The sequence below is a fragment of the Mus caroli genome, chromosome 15, assembly GCF_900094665.2.
Source record: "Mus caroli chromosome 15, CAROLI_EIJ_v1.1, whole genome shotgun sequence".
Classification (NCBI taxonomy): domain Eukaryota; kingdom Metazoa; phylum Chordata; class Mammalia; order Rodentia; family Muridae; genus Mus; species Mus caroli.
In genome coordinates this window covers 46,166,418-46,175,767 of record NC_034584.1, presented here as the reverse complement: position 1 = coordinate 46,175,767, position 9,350 = coordinate 46,166,418, and the positions used below count along the sequence as shown (strand labels likewise).

The window sequence follows — 9,350 nt, the reverse complement described above, 5'->3', positions numbered from 1 at the left end:
AATGATAACATCTACATTCTAATCCCCATTCCCAACTGTGATGATTAATTTAATGTGTTGACATGGCCATGCTAAGAGATGCTTAGATAGCTGATAAAACATTATTGTGAAATGTGTCTAGAAAGGGATTTCCGACATCAAGTAGACAGGATAATGAAGGTTTCCCCCACCAATCTGACTATCACCCAACCTGTCCTAGTTTCACTTCTGTTGCTGTGATTAAAAAAACCAAAAACAAAACTTGACCCTGCCTGCCAAAAAGCAACTTAGGAGCCAAAGGTTTAGCTTATAGTTCTAGGCTACAACTCATCACCTCAGCAAAGTCATGGCAATAGGAACTTCAGATAACTGGTCACATCAAACCAGAACCAAGAGCAAGAGAAATAAACATTTCCAGGCTTTTCCTGTTCAACATGATGGGTCAACATCTCTACTTTTTTATACATCAGGACCCTCTATATAAGGAATAGTGCTACCCATACTGGACCAGATCTTCCCACATCAATTAATTAAGGCAATCACTGAGACTCTTTTCAGATGATTCTGTGTTGTGTTGTGTTAACTATTAAAGCTAGCTATCATACAACTTAATGGGGGAAGTAGGTTGGGAAAGAAGTAATTCATTATGACTCTCTCTCTCACCCTCTTCCCTCTCCCTCTCCCTCCCCGTCCCCCTCTCCCTTTCCTTCTCTTCACTATTCCTTCTCCTCTCTTTTGAAGTTGGACACTCATATGTCACTGCTCTTAGACCCATGGTTCTTCTGACTCTCAGGACTGCAGAGCTGATGACATCATCAGCCCCAAATGTTCTTGGGCCTTCATATTTGTATTGGAGCCAGGATACTCAAGCCTTCCACTTACATACAGCAGGTCACAGGACTTAACAGTTTCCATAGTCACGTGAACAAATTCTTCTTAAGTTCTTATCTAAAATTCTACATTTGCTATTGCTTCTGCTTCTCTGGAGAGGTAAATGATCTTTTCTCTAAGCTTCTTTTTGAGTAGGTCAAATTAACAAAACGGTTTTTACCCATTTGCTTCACAGAAGTATGAAGAACAAAAGATAAACTGTTTTTAACTCTGAGGACACAATCTTAATGAGGTGCCACTCATTTTTTTATAAGGGACTATAATGTTTTCTTCAAATAAAAAATGTTAATATACACAAATAGGACAGTAAAAGTCAACCATAAATATCACCATAATAAAAGAACTCATATTAATATTTTAATACCTACATATATTTTATGAATATATAATTTAATTCTCCCCAGATGGCTGAACCATCCATCTTGTAATCTGTTACTAGAAATGCTAAGCATGTTGCAAATGCCATTACTGCTTACTGCCTTGCTTTGGTTCTTTCTGTTTAATTTGGGAATTATTTTAAATACAATGTTCTGATAGCTACTTATTCTTTAGTTACTATCATTATAAATGTCTAAATGCTGTACTTTCCTACGTGTTTTTAAATGTTCATAGCATAATAAGTTCTGTAAATGTATTTTAATTTTTATTAAATTTTATGTATCATGAGTATATGTGTGCAGTATGTTCATGTGACTGTGGCACATGCAGTAACAACAGGCAGAATTACGTGAATGACTTTCTGGAGTCAATGCCTCCTTTCACAATGAATTTGGGGGAGCATACTCAAGTTACCATGTTTGCCTAGCCAGATCTTTTACCCACTGAGCCAGATTGCCACACCTAGATAACTATATGTATTGCCATAATATCATCACATTTTAGAGCAAAGGTTTAAAGAATTCACGCATTCTAAATTCAAAAGTTTTTTATATATACATATATATGTGTACATACATATATATGTATGTATATATTTGTAACTATTAAATGCAATTATTTTTATAACTCAGAGGACCATATTGAGGCCTCATGATAGATTTTTTTTTAATTAGGTATTTTCTTCATTTCAAATGCTATCCCAAAAGTCCCCCATACCCTCCTGCCCCATTCCCCTATCCACCCACTCCAACTTCCTGGCCCTGGCATTCCCCTGTACTGAGGCATATAAAGTTTGCAAGACCAAGGGGCTTCTCTTCCCAATGATGGCCAACTAGGCCATCTTCTGATACATATGCAGCTAGAGACACGAGCTCCAGGGTTACTGGTTAGTTCATATTGTTGTTCCACCTATAGGGTTGCAGACCCCTTTAGCTCCTTGGGTACTTTCTCTAGCTCCTCCATTGGTGGCCCTGTGTTCCATCCAATAGCTGACTGTGAGCATCCACTTCTGTGTTTGCCAGGCCCCAGCATAGCCTTACAAGAGACAACTATATCAGGGTCCTTGCAGCAAAATCTTGCTGGTGTATGCAATGGTGTCAGCGTTTGGAGGCTGATTATGGGATGGATCCCCAGGTGTGGCAGTCTCTAGATGGTCCATACTTTCATCTCAGCTCCAAACTTTGTCTCTGTAACTCCTTCCATGGGTGTTTTGCTCCCAATTCTAAGAAGGGGCAAAGTGTCCACACTTTGGTCTTCGTTCTTCTTGAGTTTCATATGTTTTGCAAATTGTATCTTGTATCTTGGGTATTCTAAGTTTCTGGGCTAATATCCTTAAGTGTAATTTTTAATGTGACCTATACTGATGCCTGAAAATAATTATTTCAAGCCTGGATTAAAAACAGATGGAAATACAGGCTAAAGATATGAAAGCAGTTTAGCTGGGATAGTCCCACTAACTAACACCTTTTTAATGTTCTATTCTTCAGGTACATCAAGAAAGAAATCAAGATCCTATGGGAGGTTGTGAAAACACAGCTCCAATATATGACAGTATTCCCAGTGGAAAGTGGACTCCATTTTGCCATCCCCTAAACTTGAGGCTGTCTTTGCATGTTTCAAACAATAAATGAAATGTGGCAGAAATGATGTACAAAGAACTCCAGAGTCTGTGGTCTCTGAGATAAGGTAGCTTCTTTTACTCTCTAACTACACTGTCCTGGCCTAGCCATGGAAGCATGCTGGTCCAGCCTGCTGGGGCTAGGAGGTCATGTGGAAAACTGTGTGCTACTCTACAGTCAAACTCAATAGCCACGTATATGAGTGATACCCTTTTTGTATCTTGTAGAACAACTAGCCTTATGCACCAATGTAACTACATAAGAAACCCTGAGAAAAACCAGCCATGAAACCTCATGGGCAACCCAAACACTCGTGATAGTTACCATTCTCTTATGATACTTGATCTGGGGACAATTTAATACTCAAGAATTATAGGAGATACTAGACATGTCTATGACACAGGTTTATTTCACTTCCACCCTAAAATGAAATATACAAGGTAGCCTAGATCAGGAAAATGAAATAATTTAAGTTTGAATGTGGATCATATATGAGCTGGTCAAAAAATCAAGGTTTGTTTGTTTCAGAAAGAAATAAACAAGATCAAGTCACATTTATTAATATATTTATTAATATATAACATATATTCAGCTAAAGACAAGATGATCAAATGGCAGGAGGCTGTTCTGTTGTGCACACTGCCATCAACATCTGTCTTCCCCACTACTTTTTGTTGCGCATGACTGTGGTGCCCACTCCCAAGCATGAGGCATCTCAGGGATCCAGATACAGTTGCTGTGAGGAGATAAGTTAGCAGATGTGAAGGTTTCCAGAATACTCCATAATACAATTGTAACTAACATCATGTCAATAAAATATGCAATATTATAAACGTACATGAACAAGCTGTAACTGCAAAAGTGTATTTCAATAAAACTACATAATTCAGTGAGATAAAAATTTCCCCTTGTGAATACACATTATCTCTAGAGTGTACTAGTATAATTACCTTTCTATTCTATTTTTCATGTTATCTGCTGAGATAGGTTTAAAGAATTCAAGCAAAAAAACTTTAAAAAAATTTAAAGCATTCTAAATTCAAAGGTGAACTTCAAAGTTATGGTGGAGATATATTTGTTTACCAAGACATGAAGATATTATATTTTATTGAACTTTTGTAAAGTGATTTACATTTTTTAAATATTTTGACACATCTACTATGAGTTTCTATGCTCTAGAACTCCAAACAAAGTAAACATGGTTCTGAGCACACTGAAATTGGGTTAATTGACACCAGATATCACCAGATATACTTTTCTATCACAATTCACTTTTGATGATATTTTCATCATTTGATTTTCAAGTCAACATGTATAGACTAAACTCTTGGAATGGATGAATCCTCTGTAAAGAGGCTCTCAACAATTACAAAAATAACTCTATGTTTAAAGATAAATATCTCAGTATTTTTAATTTTGCTATACCATGAAATGTTTTTTTAAAAAAATCATATAGCTTTAAGCAATTTTGTTGGCTTTTTCTGTACTGCAATTTCTAATTCCTTTTTAATAAGAAAGTGAAATGTAGATGAGATTATAACTATTCTTTATAGTTTTCTTGTGTATATGCTTTTGAGGTTTTTTAAATAATGAGTCTGTTTTGCTATGCAATGAGATAAGTAAAAGATAAACCCTTAAACAGCATTCAAGAGTATAAAAGTTTTCCATGGAATTTACCTCAACCATTAAAATAGCAAAATTCACAGTAGGCAAAGGATGGGTTCCAAGAATGTTGGATAAATCCAGGCAAGAAAATGCAAGTTTTATTATAATTAAAGGATAAGACAATTGGAGCCAAGTGACTAGGCTTCTTATTTAAGCGGTTAGTAGGGAGGCGCTGTCATTCACTGAAATAGGAACTTCTAGGTGGGGAGCAACTAAGATGGAGATAGTAATTAGGTACCAAATTGCTGCATCTGTAAACAGGTGAGGTGGCCTAGCATCCCATCCCATCACTAATGCTCTATCAACTAATTAAAGCCATAATCATTTCTGGTTTTATAAAACCAGCCCATTTGTTGTTTGAGCATGCCTACTTGGTCTAAAACTGTTTCTTGATTGCATTGTGTCTGACACTCTATGTTGCTAGTAAGGCACCTCTTTTCTAATATCAAGCAGGCTCAGAGGCCCTGACCTGGAAGCCCTGATGGAAACACCATTAGGTGTGAAAAGTGAGTTCCATTCTGCATCTCTGTAGTGGCTCCTCTTAATGGGTAGCAATGTAATATTCATTAAAAAGAATTCAGACTTCAATCATTCTAATGATCAAGAAACTTCTTTCATCAATGCATAATAGAACAAAAAGATTGATTTTCATAGGAATGACTTTCAACATTTTTCCATTTCTCTATAAAAAATAAATCTGCTCAGAATCATATAAAGTGCAACCTACTCAATTCTGCCTGGAAACAGAAGGTAGGTTTTTATACTATTTTCTTCCCTTCACTTCTATAGTCAAGTTAAAATATTCTATTCTCTGGTGAAATTTGGCAAAATCACCTTCAATTTAAAGTCCCTGACTTCTCAATATAATGTCATTTTTAAATAGACATTTGTTACAAGCAGTGCCTCATGTAGCTCCTTTCCTCCTGGTGAGAAGTGCAGTAGAGATAAGAATCTAATAGCCCTCAATATCATATTTCCATTGCCTACTTGCATTCCCTACAAATTAACAAATGATTAATTAACATTTTGCTGAGTGTCAACAAAGCCCACAAACCCTCAGCAGAATAGGACTTATCCACAAATATCTACCTCGATCGAGTACTAAACGAATGTGAGCCACTTTAGATTATAAGACTTATCTCACACTGTGAAGATAGACTCTAGGTAGACTTGAAGCTTAACCTGTTTACAAAGGTAGGAGAGAAGAAATAGAGTGGCCCACGGATGTCACAAGCTCAGTCATTCCTAATTAGAGTAGCACATTCTGTCACCCACACTTAGTGAGCCAGTAATGAAGATGGGAGTAAGTCAATGGAGCCTATGGATATTGAGGCTAATGCAGCTAAGAGCAACTCATATGGGTTCCCCCTTTCACAAGCCATTTGAGCATACGGAGATGGGGGCAGAATCTGTGTTGAAATGTATAATGCTAGCTGGGCAGTGGTGGTGCACGCCTTTAATCCCAGCACTCAGGAGGCAGAGGCAGATGGATTTCTGAGTTCGAAGCCAGCCTGGTCTACAGAGTGAGTTCCAGGACAGACAAACCCTGTCTCAACGCCCCCCTTCAGAGAGAGAGAGAGAGAGAGAGAGAGAGAGAGAGAAAGAAAGAGAAAGAAAGAAAGAAAGAAAGAAAGAAAGAAAGAAAGAAAGAAAGAAAGAAAGATCAGAAAAGGAAGAAAGGAAGGAAGAAAAATAAGGAAGTGGACTCTTGCCCTTGAACTTCTGATTCCTGTCACTGAGGGTCTGAGCATACCCTAGTTTCAGATGTGATTTCCTGGTACACTCCTACCTCGCCCAGTCGAGTTTAGGAAATGTAGGCACACGGGTTGTGTCTGTGGCTATGTTTAACAGATTTAAAGAGGTTCAGGAATCAGCCAGGAAGGAAACGGTCTGCTCATTTTATTCCCTTTGCAAAAGGAGCCTTATACTCGCAGATAAAACAATGTGTTATTTTGGTATCTGAAAAGGATAAATGGACTGTGGAGTCCGAGTGGCTTCTTTAAATAATTACAGGTCTTGTTTGCTTTGGACAGGACTTTGGGCACATGTGGAGCTGGGGTGGGGGTGGGCGGTGTGGGGTGGTGTTGTTCCAGTGTCAAGACCACAGTAAAGCTGTCAGCAATCAAGATGGTTTCTGAAATTAACATATTTGGCCCACTTGTAGCCAAACACTTAAGCGAAGCTGCCTCTTATCGAGACTGAAAGCTAGACTCCACACAAGGACTTTCCTGCAGCAGACTTAGGCGTGGCTGTGCTTAACCGTATCCACAATTATTAGGACAAGGCTTTAGAATGAAAACAGCTCAAAACAAAGCATGTCTCAATGCTCCCCTAACCCTAATCCTAACCCTAAGCCTAAACCTAAGCCTAAGCCTAAGCCTAAGCCTAACCCACTCCCCGGGAGTGCTCCATTCCCCATTCCCCGGGTCCTCTTTGACCTGCAGGCATCCTCCTTGGCCCTGAGCATGAAGGTGCTAAACTAACTTAGGACTTCCTGTTTCTCTTTCTCTCATAGATGCTCACAATTTTCAGAGTCCCAAGTAACAAACCATGCTCAAAAAAGATGGAAGTGAAGCCAGGCGTGGTGGCGCACGCCTTTGATCCCAGCACTTGGGAGGCAGAGGCAGGCGGATTTCTGAGTTCGAGGCCAGCCTGGTCTACAAAGTGAGTNAGGAAGGAAGGAAGGAAGGAAGGAAGAAAGAAAGAAAGAAAGAAAGAAAGAAAGAAAGAAAGAAAGAAAGAAAGAAAGAAAGAAAGAAAGAAAGAAAGGTACAATGCTAAAGATTGGCAGATTGGAGGAATGAAAAATTGAAAACCCTGACAATTAGAAATAATTTGTGGATTGTTCCAAAATCACAGAGAGATGGGTAGCAGAAAGTAATCTTTCAAAGAAATAAAGAGTAATAAAATTCTTCAACTGGCTTCATTGAGAAAGCTGTCTATAAAGTCACATAGCAGAAACGCAGGAGAAGACATTTCCAGGCACAGCTGGCTGCAAAAGCCCAAAAGCAGCCACCAAAGCTTGGCTTCTCTTTACATCTCTGCTATGTCTTTCGTGATCACTGGTTTTACAATGAGACTTTACCTGGCAACCCCAGGTGTCTAGACTGACGTAGTACTTATTGGCAAAAACAGCGGGATGAAAAGAACCATGCAGTTATCCCCAAAGTTGTCACACACATCCATTGGCTATCACTGACACCACTTGGATCGTGTGACTATCCTTCTAGTCCTGGCATTGTGTTGTTCTGACTGCTGAGTCTTCAGTATTTTTCCACAGATGAGAAATTCATCTGAAATGAGGAGGTGGTTCCTGTGGGAAGAAATGACACTTTACTAGGAGCAGCTAGGTTGGTAAAACAACAGGGTCCACAACACCTCTCAAGCAATAGCTGGATCACAGGAATGGGGACTTCTAAGCAGAGATATTTTCACCATTTTTTGCCTTGAAACTTAAAATCTCTAAAAAAAAAAAAAAAAAAAGCTCTAAAGAAAAGAGGCTGAACAAGCAATGAGTGCAGCAGATCAGGGGAACAAACACAAAACAATAGAACTCCTGTCACTGTGCTCACTGCCCAGAGCAAGCTCATGGGGAGCTTCTCTACACACACACACACACACACACACACACGAGTCACATACACACCATACACACACATAGTCATATACACACACATATATACACAGACACACAGTCACAAACACGCACACACACACACCCCTAATCACCTCAGAAAGGGAACCCCAACAGGCCAAAGTAACAATTGCACCAAAACCCAGTTGATCAACCTGAGGGGTTTTGCTGGGGCTGCTTCTGGAAGAGCACGAATAGTGGGTTACTTATTGGAGTTGCTGCATCACCCAAAATCCACGCCAAGTTAGGTGATGACTCAGGAAAGCTTCAACCCTGGAGTTTTCTACACAACATAAAGGCAGCTTGTCAGGTCCAAAAATCTCTTCTCTGTAGCTAGGCTGGTCAAAGTCGCATTCCTATGCAGATTATGGCTTCTATAAAGCTATAGGGAGGACTTCAAAACCCTTGCATGTTTAGAGACTGGTCTACATGCAGACATGCAACCTTTGCTTACCTGCTGGGTGTGGTGAGCTCTCCTCTTCTCTCCTGCAGGGAACATTTACTTCTGAGGAGACTGCTGTAAAACACCCCATCATACCAGCACCACCAAAACAGACAGGTTTCCTTCAAGTCTCATTCATCACACAGCACACAACCCTTCCCTTAATCCGAGGCTGCATTGTAGTAGGGCTCCCCAAGAATCAGGGAAGAGAAAAACAGCTGCACGGGCTAACCTGTGTCTTTAAGTAAATGTGACATCTCTCCTGCAGTGTGTTTATTCTTCCTCCTCTCAAGTTAATATCCCACCCTGTAGTTAAAAAATAACCAATCAAGTTATAGGTCTCCATGCCCAGGGGACAGAGAAACACCAATCATACATGAAGCCCTGCTCACTGTTCTTTCCAACAGAAGTTTTGGTGAGGCTGCTAACATAATCAAAAGCTGTTTGCTTAGAGAAGCCTCAGGGTCCATTTCTTTAATCAGAATCCCAAAATATTTTTCTTTTTTTTTTTTTTAATAATGAAAGTATTGTTAAATTTATTAAACCTTGACAATGTAATTGTAGGAATACATAAAATGAGTTCTGAAACAAGAGCCTATAAACTTCTTTAGCAGGAAAAACATTTAAAAATCTATACAGAACCAAAATGCATACATAGACACATACAAACACACAACGAGTGCTTCTATTTAACGTGTGCGTACATTCACACATTTTTTTTTATTTTTAATATTTTTATTAC

The 9,350-nt window shown here is 39.0% G+C and overlaps 1 long non-coding RNA gene across 1 annotated transcript; it reads right to left on the bottom strand.

Moving 5' to 3' along the window:
* Window positions 1–3,462: 3,462 nt before the first annotated feature.
* Window positions 3,463–8,839, bottom strand: LOC115029387. Its single transcript, XR_003834938.1, has 3 exons — window positions 8,621–8,839; window positions 7,618–7,845; window positions 3,463–3,603 (listed from the first exon to the last, which is right to left on the bottom strand). It is a non-coding gene; the product is annotated as an uncharacterized LOC115029387 (long non-coding RNA).
* Window positions 8,840–9,350: the final 511 nt, after the last annotated feature.